This window comes from Nothobranchius furzeri, chromosome 8 (genome assembly GCF_043380555.1).
Source record: "Nothobranchius furzeri strain GRZ-AD chromosome 8, NfurGRZ-RIMD1, whole genome shotgun sequence".
Classification (NCBI taxonomy): Eukaryota; Metazoa; Chordata; class Actinopteri; order Cyprinodontiformes; family Nothobranchiidae; genus Nothobranchius; species Nothobranchius furzeri.
Window position 1 is genome coordinate 30943785 of NC_091748.1, and position 14672 is coordinate 30958456.

Here is a 14672-nt window from a genome sequence, read left to right on the forward strand (position 1 = left end):
TGCTGCTGTTTTCTGCTCTGCTCATCGGCGTCAGCGACTTCGCTGGTCCTGCTGTTGTTTTCTGTTCTGATCGCCGGCGTCAGCCACAGCGCTGGTCCTGCTGCTGTTTTCTTCTCTGCTCGTCGGCGTCTGCGCTGGTCCTGCTGCTGTTTTCTGCTCTGCTCGTCGGCGACTGCGCTGGTCCTGCTGTTGTTTTCGCCTCTGCTCGTCGGCGTCCACTCTGCTCATCGGCGTCTGCGACTGCGCTGGTCCTGCTGCTGTTTTCTGCTCTGCTCGTTGGCGACTGCGCTGGTCCTGCTGCTGTTTTCTGCACTGCTCATCGGCGTCGGCGACTGCGCTGATCCTGCTGCTGTTTTCTGCTCTGCTCGTAGGCGTTGGCAACTGCGCTGGTCCTGCTGCTGTTTTCTGCACTGCTCATTGGCGTCGGCGACTGCGCTGATCCTGCTGCTGTTTTCTGCTCTGCTCGTAGGCGTCGGCGACTGCGCTGGTCCTGCTGTTGTTTTCTGCACTGCTCATCGGCGTCGGTGACTGCGCTGATCCTGCTGCTGTTTTCTGCTCTGCTTGTAGGCGTCGCCGACTGCGCTGGTCCTGCTGCCGTTTTCTTCTCTGCTCGTCGGCGACTGTGCTGGGCATGCTGCTGTTTTCTGCTCTGCTCGTCTGCGTCTGAGACTGCACATCTCCTGCTGCTGTTTTCTGCACTGCTCATCGGCGTCGGCGACTGTGCTGATCCTGCTGCTGTTTTCTGCTCTGCTCTTTGGCGTCTGCGACTGCGCATCTTCTGCTGCTTTTTTTTGCTCTACTCGTCAGCGTCAGCGACTGTGCTGATTCTGCTGCTGTTTTCTGCTCTGCTCGTCGGCGTCGGCGACTGCGCTGATCCTGCTGCTTTTTTTTTGCTCTGCTCGTCGGCGTCGGCGACTGCGCTGGTCCTGCTGCTGTTTTCTGCACTGCTCATCGGCGTCGGCGACTGCGTTGATCCTGCTGCTGTTTTCTGCTCTGCTCGTTGGCGTCTGCGACAGCGCATCTCCTGCTGCTGTTTTCTGCTCTGCTCGTCGGCGTCTGCGACCGCGCATCTCCTGCTGCTGTTTTTTGCTCTGCTCGTCGGCGTCGGCGACTGCGCTGATCCTGCTGCTTTTTTCTGCTCTGCTCATTGGCGTCAGCGACTGGGCTGATCCTGCTGCTGTTTTCTGCTCTGCTCGTCTGCGTCAGCAAATGCGCTGATCCTGCTGCTGTTTCCTGCTCTGCTTGTCGCGGTCGGCGACAAGCGCTGGTCCTGCTGTTGCTTTCTGCTCTGATCGCCGGCGACTGCGCTGGTCCTGCTGCTGTTTTCTTCTCTGCTGGTCGGTGTCTGCTCTGCTCGTCGGCGTCTGCGACTGCGCTGGTCCTGCTGATGTTTTCTGCTCTGCTCGTCGGCGACTGCGCTGGTCCTTCTGGCGTTTTCTGCACTGCTCATCGGCGTCGGCGACTGCGCTGGTCCTGCTGTTGTTTTCGCCTCTGCTCGTCGGCGTCTGCTCTGCTCATCGTCGTCTGCGACTGCGCTGGTCCTGCTGCTGTTTTCTGCTCTGCACGTCGTCGACTGTGCTGGTCCTGCTGCTGTTTTCTGCACTGCTCATCGGCGTCGGCGACTGCACTGGTCCTGCTGCTGTTTTCTGCTCTGCTCGTCGGCGACTGCGCTGGTCCTGCTGCTGTTTTCTGCACTACTCATCGGCCTCGGCGACTGCGTTGATCCTGCTGCTGTTTTCTGCTCTGCTCGTAGGCGTAGGCGTGGGCGACTGCACTTGTCCTGCTGCTGTTTTCTGCACTGCTCATCGGCGTAGGCGACTGCGCTGGTCCTGCTGCTGTTTTCTGCTCTGCTCGTCGGAGACTGCGTTGATCCTGCTGCTGTTTTCTGCTCTGCTAGTCGGCGACTGCGCTGGTCCTGCTGCTGTTTTCTGCACTGCTCATCGGCGTTGGTGACTGTGTTGATCCTGCTGCTCTTTTCTGCTCTGCTCATAGAAGTCGGCGACTGCGCTGGTCCTGCTGCTGTTTTCTGCACTGCTCATCGGCGTCGGCGACTGCGCTGGTCCTGCTGTTGTTTTCGCCTCTGCTCGTCGGCGTCTGCTCTGCTCATCGGCGTCTGCGACTGCGCTGGTCCTGCTGCTGTTTTCTGCTCTGCTCGTCCAAAAATGCGCTGGTCCTGCTGCTGTTTTCTGCACTGCTCATCGACGTCGGCGACTGCGCTGATCCTGCTGCTGTTTTCTGCTCTGCTCGTAGGCGTTGCCGACTGCGCTGGTCCTGCTGCTGTTTTCTGCTCTGCTCGTCGCCGTCGGCGACTTCACTGGTCCTGCTGTTGTTTTCTGCTCTGATCGCCGGCGTCAGCAACTGCGCTGGTCCTGCTGCTGTTTTCTTCTCTGCTCGTCGGCGTCTGCTCTGCTCGTCGGCGTCTGCGCTGGTCCTGCTGCTGTTTTCTGCTCTGCTTGTCGGCGACTGCGCTGGTCCTGCTGTTGTTTTCGCCTCTGCTCGTCGGCCTCTGCTCTGCTCATCGGCGTCTGCGACTGCGCTGGTCCTTCTGCTGTTTTCTGCTCTGCTCATTGGCGTCTGCGACTGCGCATCTCCTGCTGCTTTTTTCTGCTCTGCTTGTCGGCGTCAGCGACTGCGCTGACCCTGCTGCTGTTTTCTGCTCTGATCGTCTTCGACTGCGCATCTCCTGCTGCTGTTTTTGCACTGCTCGTCAGCGTCAGCGACTGCACTTATCCTGCTGCTGTTTTCTGCTCTGCTCGTCGGCGTATGCACATCTCCTGCTGCAGTTTTTTGCTCTGCTCGTAGGTGACTACGCTTGTCCTACTGCTGTTTTCTGCTCTGCTCATCGGCGTCGGCTACTGCGCTGATCCTGCTGCTGTTTTCTGCTCTGCTCGTCTGAGTCAGCGAATGCGCTGATCCTGCTGCTGTTTCCTGCTCTGCTCGTCGCCGTCGGCGACTGCACTGACCCTGCTGCTGTTTTCTGCTCTGCTTGTCGGTGTCGGCTACTGCGCTGATCCTGCTGCTATTTTCTGCTCTGCTCGTCTGCTTCAGCGAATGCGCTGATCCTGCTGCTGTTTTCTGCTCTGCTCATCGCCGTCGGCGCCTGCGCTGGTCCTGCTGTTGTTTTCTTGTCTGCTCGTCAGCGTCTGCTCTGCTCGTCGGCGTCTGCGACCGCGCAGGTCCTGCTGCTGTTTTCTGCTCTGCTCGTCGGCGACTGCGCTGGTCCTGCTGCTGTTTTCTGCTCTGCTCGTCGGTGACTGCGCTGGTCCTGCTAGTGTTTTCTGCACCACTCATCGGCGTCAACGACTGCGCTGATCCTGCGGCTGTTTACTGCACTGCACGTCGGCGACTGCGCAGGTCCTGCTGCTTTTTTCTGCTCTGCTCGTCGGCGACTGCGCTGGTCCTGCTGCTGTTTTCTGCTCTGTTCGTCGGCGACTGCGTTGGTGCTGCTGCTGTTTTCTGCTCTGCTTGTAGGCGTCGCCGACTGCGCTGATCCTGCTGCTGTTTTCTTCTCTGCTTGTCGGCGACTTCGCTGGTCCTGCTGCTGTTTTCTGCTCTGCTCATCGGCGTCGGCGACTGCGCTGATCCTGCTGCTGTTTTCTGCTCTGCTTGTAGGCGTCGCCGACTGCGCTGATCCTGCTGCTGTTTTCTTCTCTGCTCGTCGGAGACTGCGCTGGTCCTGCTGCTGTTTTCTGCTCTGCTCGTAGGCGTCTGCGACTGCGCTGGTCCTGCTGTTGTTTTCTGCAATGCTCGTCGCCGTCGGCGACTGCGCTGGTCCTGCAGTTGTTTTCTGCTCTGCTCGTAGGCGTCGGCGACTGCGCTGGTCCTGCTGCTGTTTTCTGCACTGCTCATCGGCGTCGGCGACTGCGCTGATCCTGCTGCTGTTTCCTGCTCTGCTCGTCGGCGACTGCGACTGCACATCTCCTGCTGCTTTTTTCTGCTCTGCTTGTCGGCGTCAGCGACTGCGCTGATCCTGCAGCTGTTTTCTGCTCTGCTCGTCGGCGTCTGCGACTGCGCATCTCCTGCTGCTGTTTTCTGCTCTGCTCATCGGCGTCAGCGACTTCGCTGGTCCTGCTGTTGTTTTCTGTTCTGATCGCCGGCATCAGCCACAGCGCTGGTCCTGCTGCTGTTTTCTTCTCTGCTCGTCGGCGTCTGCGCTGGTCCTGCTGCTGTTTTCTGCTCTGCTCGTCGGCGACTGCGCTGGTCCTGCTGTTGTTTTCGCCTCTGCTCGTCGGCGTCCACTCTGCTCATCGGCGTCTGCGACTGCGCTGGTCCTGCTGCTGTTTTCTGCTCTGCTCGTTGGCGACTGCGCTGGTCCTGCTGCTGTTTTCTGCACTGCTCATCGGCGTCGCCGAATGCGCTGATCCTGCTGCTGTTTTCTTCTCTGCTTGTCGGCGACTGCGCTGGTCCTGCTGCTGTTTTCTGCTCTGCTCATCGGCGTCGGCGACTGCGCTGATCCTGCTGCTGTTTTCTGCTCTGCTTGTAGGCGTCGCCGACTGCGCTGATCCTGCTGCTGTTTTCTTCTCTGCTCGTCGGAGACTGCGCTGGTCCTGCTGCTGTTTTCTGCTCTGCTCGTAGGCGTCTGCGACTGCGCTGGTCCTGCTGTTGTTTTCTGCAATGCTCGTCGCCGTCGGCGACTGCGCTGGTCCTGCAGTTGTTTTCTGCTCTGCTCGTAGGCGTCGGCGACTGCGCTGGTCCTGCTGCTGTTTTCTGCACTGCTCATCGGCGTCGGCGACTGCGCTGATCCTGCTGCTGTTTCCTGCTCTGCTCGTCGGCGACTGCGACTGCACATCTCCTGCTGCTTTTTTCTGCTCTGCTTGTCGGCGTCAGCGACTGCGCTGTTCCTGCAGCTGTTTTCTGCTCTGCTCGTCGGCGTCTGCGACTGCGCATCTCCTGCTGCTGTTTTTTGCTCTGCTCGTCGGCGTCGGCGACTGCGCTGATCCTGCTGCTGTTTTCTGCTCTGCTCATCGGCGTCAGCGACTTCGCTGGTCCTGCTGTTGTTTTCTGTTCTGATCGCCGGCGTCAGCCACAGCGCTGGTCCTGCTGCTGTTTTCTTCTCTGCTCGTCGGCGTCTGCGCTGGTCCTGCTGCTGTTTTCTGCTCTGCTCGTCGGCGACTGCGCTGGTCCTGCTGTTGTTTTCGCCTCTGCTCGTCGGCGTCCACTCTGCTCATCGGCGTCTGCGACTGCGCTGGTCCTGCTGCTGTTTTCTGCTCTGCTCGTTGGCGACTGCGCTGGTCCTGCTGCTGTTTTCTGCACTGCTCATCGGCGTCGGCGACTGCGCTGATCCTGCTGCTGTTTTCTGCTCTGCTCGTAGGCGTTGGCGACTGCGCTGGTCCTGCTGCTGTTTTCTGCACTGCTCATTGGCGTCGGCGACTGCGCTGATCCTGCTGCTGTTTTCTGCTCTGCTCGTAGGCGTCGGCGACTGCGCTGGTCCTGCTGTTGTTTTCTGCACTGCTCATCGGCGTCGGCGACTGCGCTGGTCCTGCTGCCGTTTTCTTCTCTGCTCGTCGGCGACTGTGCTGGGCATGCTGCTGTTTTCTGCTCTGCTCGTCTGCGTCTGAGACTGCACATCTCCTGCTGCTGTTTTCTGCACTGCTCATCGGCGTCGGCGACTGTGCTGATCCTGCTGCTGTTTTCTGCTCTGCTCTTTGGCGTCTGCGACTGCGCATCTCCTGCTGCTTTTTTTTGCTCTACTCGTCAGCGTCAGCGACTGTGCTGATTCTGCTGCTGTTTTCTGCTCTGCTCGTCGGCGTCGGCGACTGCGCTGATCCTGCTGCTTTTTTTTTGCTCTGCTCGTCGGCGTCGGCGACTGCGCTGGTCCTGCTGCTGTTTTCTGCACTGCTCATCGGCGTCGGCGACTGCTTTGATCCTGCTGCTGTTTTCTGCTCTGCTCGTTGGCGTCTGCGACAGCGCATCTCCTGCTGCTGTTTTCTGCTCTGCTCGTCGGTGTCTGCGACCGCGCATCTCCTGCTGCTGTTTTTTGCTCTGCTCGTCGGCGTCGGCGACTGCGCTGATCCTGCTGCTTTTTTCTTCTCTGCTCATTGGCGTCAGCGACTGGGCTGATCCTGCTGCTGTTTTCTGCTCTGCTCGTCTGCGTCAGCAAATGCGCTGATCCTGCTGCTTTTTTCTGCTCTGCTCAATGGCGTCAGCGACTGCGCTGGTCCTGCTGCTGTTTTCTGCTCTGCTCGTCGAAAAATGCGCTGGTCCTGCTGCTGTTTTCTGCACTGCTCATCGACGTCGGCGACTGCGCTGATCCTGCTGCTGTTTTCTGCTCTGCTCGAAGGCGTTGCCGACTGCGCTGGTCCTGCTGCTTTTTTCTGCTCTGCTCGTCGCCGTCGGCGACTTCACTGGTCCTGCTGTTGTTTTCTGCTCTGATCGCCGGCGTCAGCGACTGCGCTGGTCCTGCTGCTGTTTTCTTCTCTGCTCGTCGGCGTCTGCTCTGCTCGTCGGCGTCTGCGCTGGTCCTGCTGCTGTTTTCTGCTCTGCTCGTCGGCGACTGCGCTGGTCCTGCTGTTGTTTTCGCCTCTGCTCGTCGGCGTCTGTCTGCTCATCGGCGTCTGCGACTGCGCTGGTCTTTCTGCTGTTTTCTGCTCTGCTCATTGGCGTCTGCGCATCTCCTGCTGCTTTTTTCTGCTCTGCTTGTCGGCGTCAGCGACTGCGCTGACCCTGCTGCTGTTTTCTGCTCTGATCGTCTTCGACTGCGCATCTCCTGCTGCTGTTTTTGCTCTGCTCGTCAGCGTCAGCGACTGCACTTATCCTGCTGCTGTTTTCTGCTCTGCTCGTCGGCGTCTGCACATCTCCTGCTGCTGTTTTTTGCTCTGCTCGTCGGTGACTACGCTTGTCCTACTGCTGTTTTCTGCTCTGCTCATCGGCGTCGGCTACTGCGCTGATCCTGCTGCTGTTTTCTGCTCTGCTCGTCTGAGTCAGCGAATGCGCTGATCCTGCTGCTGTTTCCTGCTCTGCTCGTCGCCGTCGGCGACTGCACTGACCCTGCTGCTGTTTTCTGCTCTGCTTGTCGGTGTCGGCTACTGCGCTGATCCTGCTGCTATTTTCTGCTCTGCTCGTCTGCTTCAGCGAATGCGCTGATCCTGCTGCTGTTTTCTGCTCTGCTCATCGCCGTCGGCGCCTGCGCTGGTCCTGCTGTTGTTTTCTTGTCTGCTCGTCAGCGTCTGCTCTGCTCGTCGGCGTCTGCGACCGCGCAGGTCCTGCTGCTGTTTTCTGCTCTGCTCGTCGGCGACTGTGCTGGTCCTGCTGCTGTTTTCTGCTCTGCTCGTCGGTGACTGCGCTGGTCCTGCTAGTGTTTTCTGCACCGCTCATCGGCGTCAGCGACTGCGCTGATCCTGCGGCTGTTTACTGCACTGCACGTCGGCGACTGCGCAGGTCCTGCTGCTTTTTTCTGCTCTGCTCGTCGGCGACTGCGCTGGTCCTGCTGCTGTTTTCTGCTCTGTTCGTTGGCGACTGCGTTCGTGCTGCTGCTGTTTTCTGCTCTGCTCATCGGCGTCGGCGACTGCGCTGGTCCTGCTGTTGTTTTCGCCTCTGCTGGTCGGCGTCTGCTCTGCTCGTCGGCTTCTGCAACTGCGCTGGTCCTGCTGCTGTTTTCTGCTCCGCTCGTCGGCGTCGGGGACTGCGTTGATCCTGCTGCTGTTTTCTGCTCTGCTCGTTGGCTTCTGCGACTGTTCATCTCCTGCTGCTTTTTTCTGCTCTGCTCGTCGGCGTCAGTGACTGCGCTGATCCTGCTGCTGTTTTCTGCTCTGCTCGTCAGTGTCAGCGACTACGCTGATCCTGCTGCTGTTTTTTGCTCTGCTCATTGGCGATTGCGCTGGTCCTGATGCTGTTTTCTGCACTGCTCATCGGCGTCGGCGACTGCGCTGATCCTGCTGCTGTTTTCTGCTCTGCTCGTCTGCGTCTGCTCTGCTCGTCGGCGTCTGCGACTGCGCTGGTCCTGCTGCTGTTTTCTGCTCTGCTCGTCGGCGTCTGCGACTGCGCTGGTCCTGCTGCTGTTTTCGGCTCTGCTCGTAGGCGTCGGCGACTGCGCTTGTCCTGCTGTTGTTTTCGCCTCTGCTCGTCTGCGTCTGCTCTGCTTGTCGGCGTCTGCGACTGCGCTGGTCCTGCTGCTGTTTTCTGCTCTGCTCGTCGGCGTCTGCGACTGCGCTGGTCCTGCTGCTGTTTTCTGCTCTGCTCGTAGGCGTCGGCGACTGCGCTGGTGCTTCTGCTGTTTTCTGCACTGCTCATCGGCGTCGGCGACTGCGCTGAACCTGCTGCTGTTTTCTGCTTTGCTCGTAGGCGTCGCCGACTGCGCTGGTCCTGCTGCTGTTTTCGCCTCTGCTCGTCTGCATCTGCTCTGCTCATCGGCGTCTGCGACTGCGCGTGTCCTGCTGTTGTTTTCGCCTCTGCTCGTCTGCGTCTGCTCTGCTCGTCAGCGTCTGTGACTGCGCTGGTCCTGCTGCTGTTTTCTGCTCTGCTCGTCGGCGTCTTCGCTGGTCCTGCTGCTGTTTTCTGCTCTGCTCGTAGGCGTCGGCGACTGCGCTGGTCCTTCTGCTGTTTTCTGCACTGCTCATCGGCGTCGGCGACTGCGCTGAACCTGCTGCTGTTTTCTGCTTTGCTCGTATGCGTCGCCGACTGCGCTGGTCCTGCTGCTGTTTTCTGCTCTGCTCGTTGGCGATTGCGCTGGTCCTGATGCTGTTTTCTGCTCTGCTCGTCGGCGTCGGGGACTGCGTTGATCCTGCTGCTGTTTTCTGCTCTGCTCGTTGGCTTCTGCGACTGTTCATCTCCTGCTGCTTTTTTCTGCTCTGCTCGTCGGCGTCAGTGACTGCGCTGATCCTGCTGCTGTTTTCTGCTCTGCTCGTCAGTGTCAGCGACTACGCTGATCCTGCTGTTGTTTTTTGCTCTGCTCATTGGCGATTGCGCTGGTCCTGATGCTGTTTTCTGCACTGCTCATCGGCGTCGGCGACTGCGCTGATCCTGCTGCTGTTTTCTGCTCTGCTCGTCTGCGTCTGCTCTGCTCGTCGGCGTCTGCGACTGCGCTGGTCCTGCTGCTGTTTTCTGCTCTGCTCGTCGGCGTCTGCGACTGCGCTGGTCCTGCTGCTGTTTTCTGCTCTGCTCGTAGGCGTCGGCGACTGCGCTTGTCCTGCTGTTGTTTTCGCCTCTGCTCATCTGCGTCTGCTCTGCTTGTCGGCGTCTGCGACTGCGCTGGTCCTGCTGCTGTTTTCTGCTCTGCTCGTCGGCGTCTGCGACTGCGCTGGTCCTGCTGCTGTTTTCTGCTCTGCTCGTAGGCGTCGGCGACTGCGCTGGTGCTTCTGCTGTTTTCTGCACTGCTCATCGGCGTCGGCGACTGCGCTGAACCTGCTGCTGTTTTCTGCTTTGCTCGTAGGCGTCGCCGACTGCGCTGGTCCTGCTGCTGTTTTCGCCTCTGCTCGTCTGCATCTGCTCTGCTCATCGGCGTCTGCGACTGCGCGTGTCCTGCTGTTGTTTTCGCCTCTGCTCGTCTGCGTCTGCTCTGCTCGTCAGCGTCTGTGACTGCGCTGGTCCTGCTGCTGTTTTCTGCTCTGCTCGTCGGCGTCTTCGCTGGTCCTTCTGCTGTTTTCTGCTCTGCTCGTAGGCGTCGGCGACTGCGCTGGTCCTTCTGCTGTTTTCTGCACTGCTCATCGGCGTCGGCGACTGCGCTGAACCTGCTGCTGTTTTCTGCTTTGCTCGTATGCGTCGCCGACTGCGCTGGTCCTGCTGCTGTTTTCTGCTCTGCTCGTTGGCGATTGCGCTGGTCCTGATGCTGTTTTCTGCTCTGCTCGTCGGCGTCGGCGACTGCGCTGGTCCTGCTGCTGTTTTCTGCTCTGCTCGTCGGCGTCTGCGACTGTGCTGATCCTGCTGCTGTTTTTTGCTCTGCTCATTGGCGTCGGCGACTGCGCTGATCCTGCTGCTGTTTTCTGCTCTGCTCGTCGGCGTCGGCAATTGCGCTGGTCCTGCTGCTGTTTTCTGCACTGCTCATCGGCGTCGGCGACTGAGCTGATCCTGCTTTTTTTTTTGCTCTGCTCGTCGGCGACTGCGCTGGACCTGCTGCTGTTTTCTGCACTGCTCATCGGCGTTGGCGACAGCGTTGATCCTGCTGCTGTTTTCTGCTCTGCTCGTTGGCGTCTTCGACTGCGCATCTCCTGCCGCTTTTTTCTGCTCTGCACGTCGGCGTCAGCGACTGTGCTGATTCTGCTGCTGTTTTCTGCTCTGCTCATCGGCGTCTGCGACTGAGCATCACTTGCTGCTGTTTTTTGCTCTGCTCGTCGACGCCGGCAACTGCGCTGATCCTGCTGCTGTTTTCTGCTCTGCTCATCGGCGTCAGCGACTGGGCTGATCCTGCTTCTGTTTTCTGCTGTGCTCGTCTGCGTCAGCGAATGCGTTGATCCTGCTGCTGTTTTCTGCTCTGCTCATTGGCGTCTGCGACTGCGCATCTCCTGCTGCTTTTTTCTGCTCTGCTCGTCGGCGTCAGCGACTGCGCTGACCCTGCTGCTGTTTTCTGCTCTGATCGTCTGCGACTGCGCATCTCCTGCAGCTGTTTTTTGCTCTGCTCGTCGGCGTCAGCGACTGCGCTTATCCTGCTGCTGTTTTCTGCTCGTCGGCGTCTGCGACTGCGCATCTCCTGCTGCTGTTTTTTGTTCTGCTCGTCGGCGACTGCGCTTGTCTTACTGCTGTTTTCTGCTCTGCTCATCGGCGTCGGCTACTGCGCTGATCCTGCTGCTGTTTTCTGCTCTGCTCAGCTGCGTCAGCGAATGCGCTGATCCTGCTGCTGTTTCCTGCTCTGATCGTCGGCGTCGGCGACTGTGCTGGTCCTGCTGCTGTTTTCTTCTCTGCTCGTCGGCGTCTGCTCTGCTCGTCGGCGTCTGCGACTGCGCTCGTCCTGCTGCTGTTTTCTGCTCTGCTCGTCTGCGACTGCGCTGGTCCTGCTGCTATTTTCTGCTCTGCTCGTCGGCAACTGCGCTGGTCCTGCTGCTGTTTTCTGCGCTGCTCATCGGCGTCGGCGACTGTGCTGATCCTGCTGCTGTTTTCTGCTCTGCTCGTAGGCGTCGGCGACTGCGCTGGTCCTGCTGCTGTTTTCTGCACTGCTCATCGGCGTCGGCGACTGCGCTGATCCTGCTGCTTTTTTCATCTCTGCTCGTCGTGACTGCGACTGCGCATCTCCTGCTGCTTTTTTCTGCTCTGCTCGTCGGCGTCAGCGACTGCGCTGCTCCTGCAAATGTTTTCTGCTCTGCTCGTCGGCGTCTGCAACTGCGCATCTCCTGCCGCTGTTTTTTGCTCTTCTCGTCGGCGTCGGCGACTGCGCTGATCCTGCTGCTGTTTTCTGCTCTGCTTGTCAGCGTCAGCGAATGTGCTGATCCTGCTGCTGTTTCCTGCTCTGCTCGTCGGCGTCGGCGACTGCGCTGATCCTGCTGCTGTTTTCTGCTCTGCTCATAGGCGTTGGCGACTGCGCTGGTCCTGCTGCTGTTTTCTGCACTGCTCATCGGCGTCGGAGACTGCGCTGATCCTGCTGCTGTTTTCTGCTCTGCTCGTAGGCGTCGGCGACTGCGCTGGTCCTGCTGTTGTTTTCTGCACTGCTCATCGGCGTCGGCGACTGCGCTGATCCTGCTGCTGTTTTCTGCTCTGCTTGTCGGCGACGCTGACTGCGCTGGTCCTGCTGCTGTTTTCTTCTCTGCTCCTCGGCGACTGCGCTTGTCCTGCTGCTGTTTTCTGCTCTGCTCGTAGGCGTCGGCGACTGCGCTGGTCCTGCTGTTGTTTTCTGCAATGCTCGTCGCCGTCGGCGACTGCGCTTGTTCTGCTGTTGTTTTCTGCTCTGATCGTCGGCGTCAGCGACTGCGCTGGTCCTGCTGCTGTTTTCTTCTCTGCTCGTCGGCGTTTGCTGTGCTCGTCGGCGTCTGAGACTGCGCTGGTCCTGCTGCTGTTTTCTGCTCTGCTCGTCGGCGACTGCGCTGGTCATGCTGCTGTTTTCTGCTCTGCTCATTGGCGTCTGCGACTGAGCATCTCCTGCTGCTTTTTTCTGCTCTGCTCGTTGGCGTCAGCGACTGCGCTGACCCTGCTGCTGATTTCTGCTCTGATCGTCTGCGACTGCGCATCTCCTGCTGCTGTTTTTTGCTCTGCTCGTCGGTGTCAGCGACTGCGCTGATCCCGCTGCTGTTTTCTGCTCTGCTCGTCGGTGTCTGCGACTGCGCTGGTCCTGCTGCTGTTTTCTCATCTGCTCGTCGGCGACTGCGCTGATCCTGCTGCTGTTTTCTGCTCTGCTCATAGGCGTCGGAGACTGCGCTGGTCCTCCTGCTGTTTTCTGCACTGCTCATCGGCGTCGGCGACTGCGCTGATCCTGCTGCTGTTTTCTGCTTTGCTCGTAGGCGTCGCCGACTGCGCTGGTCCTGCTGCTGTTTTCTGCTCTGCTCGTCGGTGACTGCGCTGGTCCTGCTGCTGTTTTCTGCACTGCTCATCGGCGTCGGCGACTGCGTTGATCCGGCTGCTGTTTTCTGCTCTGCTCGTTGGCGTCTGCGACTGCGGATCTCCTGATGCTTTTTTCTGCTCTGCTCGTCGGCGTCAGCGACTGCGCTGATCCTGCTGCTGTTTTCTACTCTGCTTGTCGGTGTCAGCGACTACGCTGATCCTGCTGCAGTTTTCTGCTCTGCTCGTCGGCGTCTGCGACTGCTCTGGTCCTGCTGCTGTTTTTTGTTCTGCTCGTCGGCGTCAGCGACTGCGCTGATCCTGCTGCTGCTTTCTATTCTGCTCGTCGGCGTCTGCGACTGCGCTGGTCCTGCTGCTGTTTTATGCTCTGCTCGTCGGCATCAGCGACTGCGCTGATGCTGTTTTCTGCTCTGCTCGTCGAGGTCAGCAACTGCGCTCGTCCTGCTGTTGTTTTCTGCTCTTATCGTCGGCGTCGGCGACTGCGCTGGTCCTGCTGCTTTTTTCTGCTCTGCTCATCGGCGTCTGCGACTGCGCTGACCCTGCTGCTGATTTCTGCTCTGATTGTCTGCGACTGTGCATCTCCTGCTGCTGTTTTTTGCTCTGCTCGTCGGCGTCAGCGACTGCGCTGATCCTGCTGCTGTTTTCTGTTCTGCTCGTCGGCGACTGCGCTGATCCTGCTGCTGTTTTCTGCTCTGCTCGTCGGCGACTGCGCTGATCCTGCTGCTGTTTTCTGCTCTGCTCGTAGGCGTCGGCGACTGTGCTGGTCCTGCTGCTGTTGTCTGCTCTGCTCATCGGCGACTGCGCTGTTCCTGCTGCTGTTTTCTGCTTTGCTCGTAGGCGTCGCCGACTGCGCTGGTCCTGCTGCTGTTTTCTGCTCTGCTCGTCGGCGACTGCGCTGGTCCTGCTGCTGTTTTATGCACTGCTCATCGGCGTCAGCGACTGCGTTGATCCTGCTGCTGTTTTCTGCTCTGCTTGTTGGCGTCTGCGACTGCGCATCTCCTGCTGCTTTTTTCTGCTCTGCTCGTCGGCGTCAGCGACTGCGCTAAGTCCTGCTGCTGTTGTCTGCTCTGCTCGTCGGTGTCAGCGACTACGCTGATCCTTCTGCTGTTTTCTGCTCTGCTCGTCGGCGTCAGCGACTGCGCTGGTCCTGCTGCTGTTTTTTGCTCTGCTCGTCGGCAACGGTGACTGCGCTGATCCTGCTGCTGCTTTCTGCTCTGCTCGTTGGAGTCTGCGACTGCGCTCGTCCGGCTGCTGTTTTCTGCTCTGCTCATCAGCGTCTGCGACTGCGCTGGTCCTGCTGCTGTTTTTTTCTCTGCTCGTCGGCGTCGGTGACTGCGCTGATCCTGCTGTTGTTATCTGCTCTGATCGTCGGCATCGGCGACTGCGCTGGTCCTGCTGTTGTTTTCTGCTCTGCTCATCGGCGTCTGCTACTGCGCTGATCCTGCTGCTATTTTCTGCTCTGCTCATCGGCGTCAGCGACTGGGCTGATCCTGCTGTTGTTTTCTGCTCTGCTCGTCTGCGTCTGCGAATGCGATGATCCTGCTGCTGTTTTCTACTCTGCTCGTCGCCGTCAGCGCTGATCCTGCTGCTGTTTCCTGCTCTGCTCGTCACCGTCGGCGACTGCGCTGGTCCTGCTGTTGTTTTCTTCTCTGCTCGTCGGCGTCTGCTCTGCTCGTCGGCGTCAGCGACTGCGATGGTCCTGCTGCTGTTTTCTGCTCTGCTCGTCGGTGACTGCGCTGGTCCTGCTGCTGTTTTTTGCTCTGCTCGTCGGCGTCGGCGACTGCGCTGATCCTGCTGCTGCTTTCTGCTCTGCTCGTCGGAGTCTGCGACTGCACTTGTCCTGCTGCTGTTTTCTGCTCTGCTCGTCGGCATCAGCGAATGCGCTGATGCTGTTTTCTGCTCTGCTTGTCGAGGTCAGCAACTGCGCTGATCCTGCTGCTGTTTTCTGCTCTTCTCATCGCCGTCGGCGACTGCGCTCGTCCTGCTGTTGTTTTCTGCTCTGATCGTCGGCGTCGGCGACTGCGCTGGTCCTGCTGCTGTTTTCTGCTCTGCTTGTTGGCTACTGCGCTGATCCTGCTGCTGTTTTCTGCTCTGCTCGTCTGCGTCAGCGAATGCGCTGATCCTGCTGCTGTTTCCTGCTCTGCTCGTCACCGTCGGCGACTGCGCTGGTCCTGCTGTTGTTTTCTGCTCTGATCATCAGCGTCGGCGACTGCGCTGGTCCTGCTGCTGTTTTCTTCTCTGCTCGTCGGCGTCTG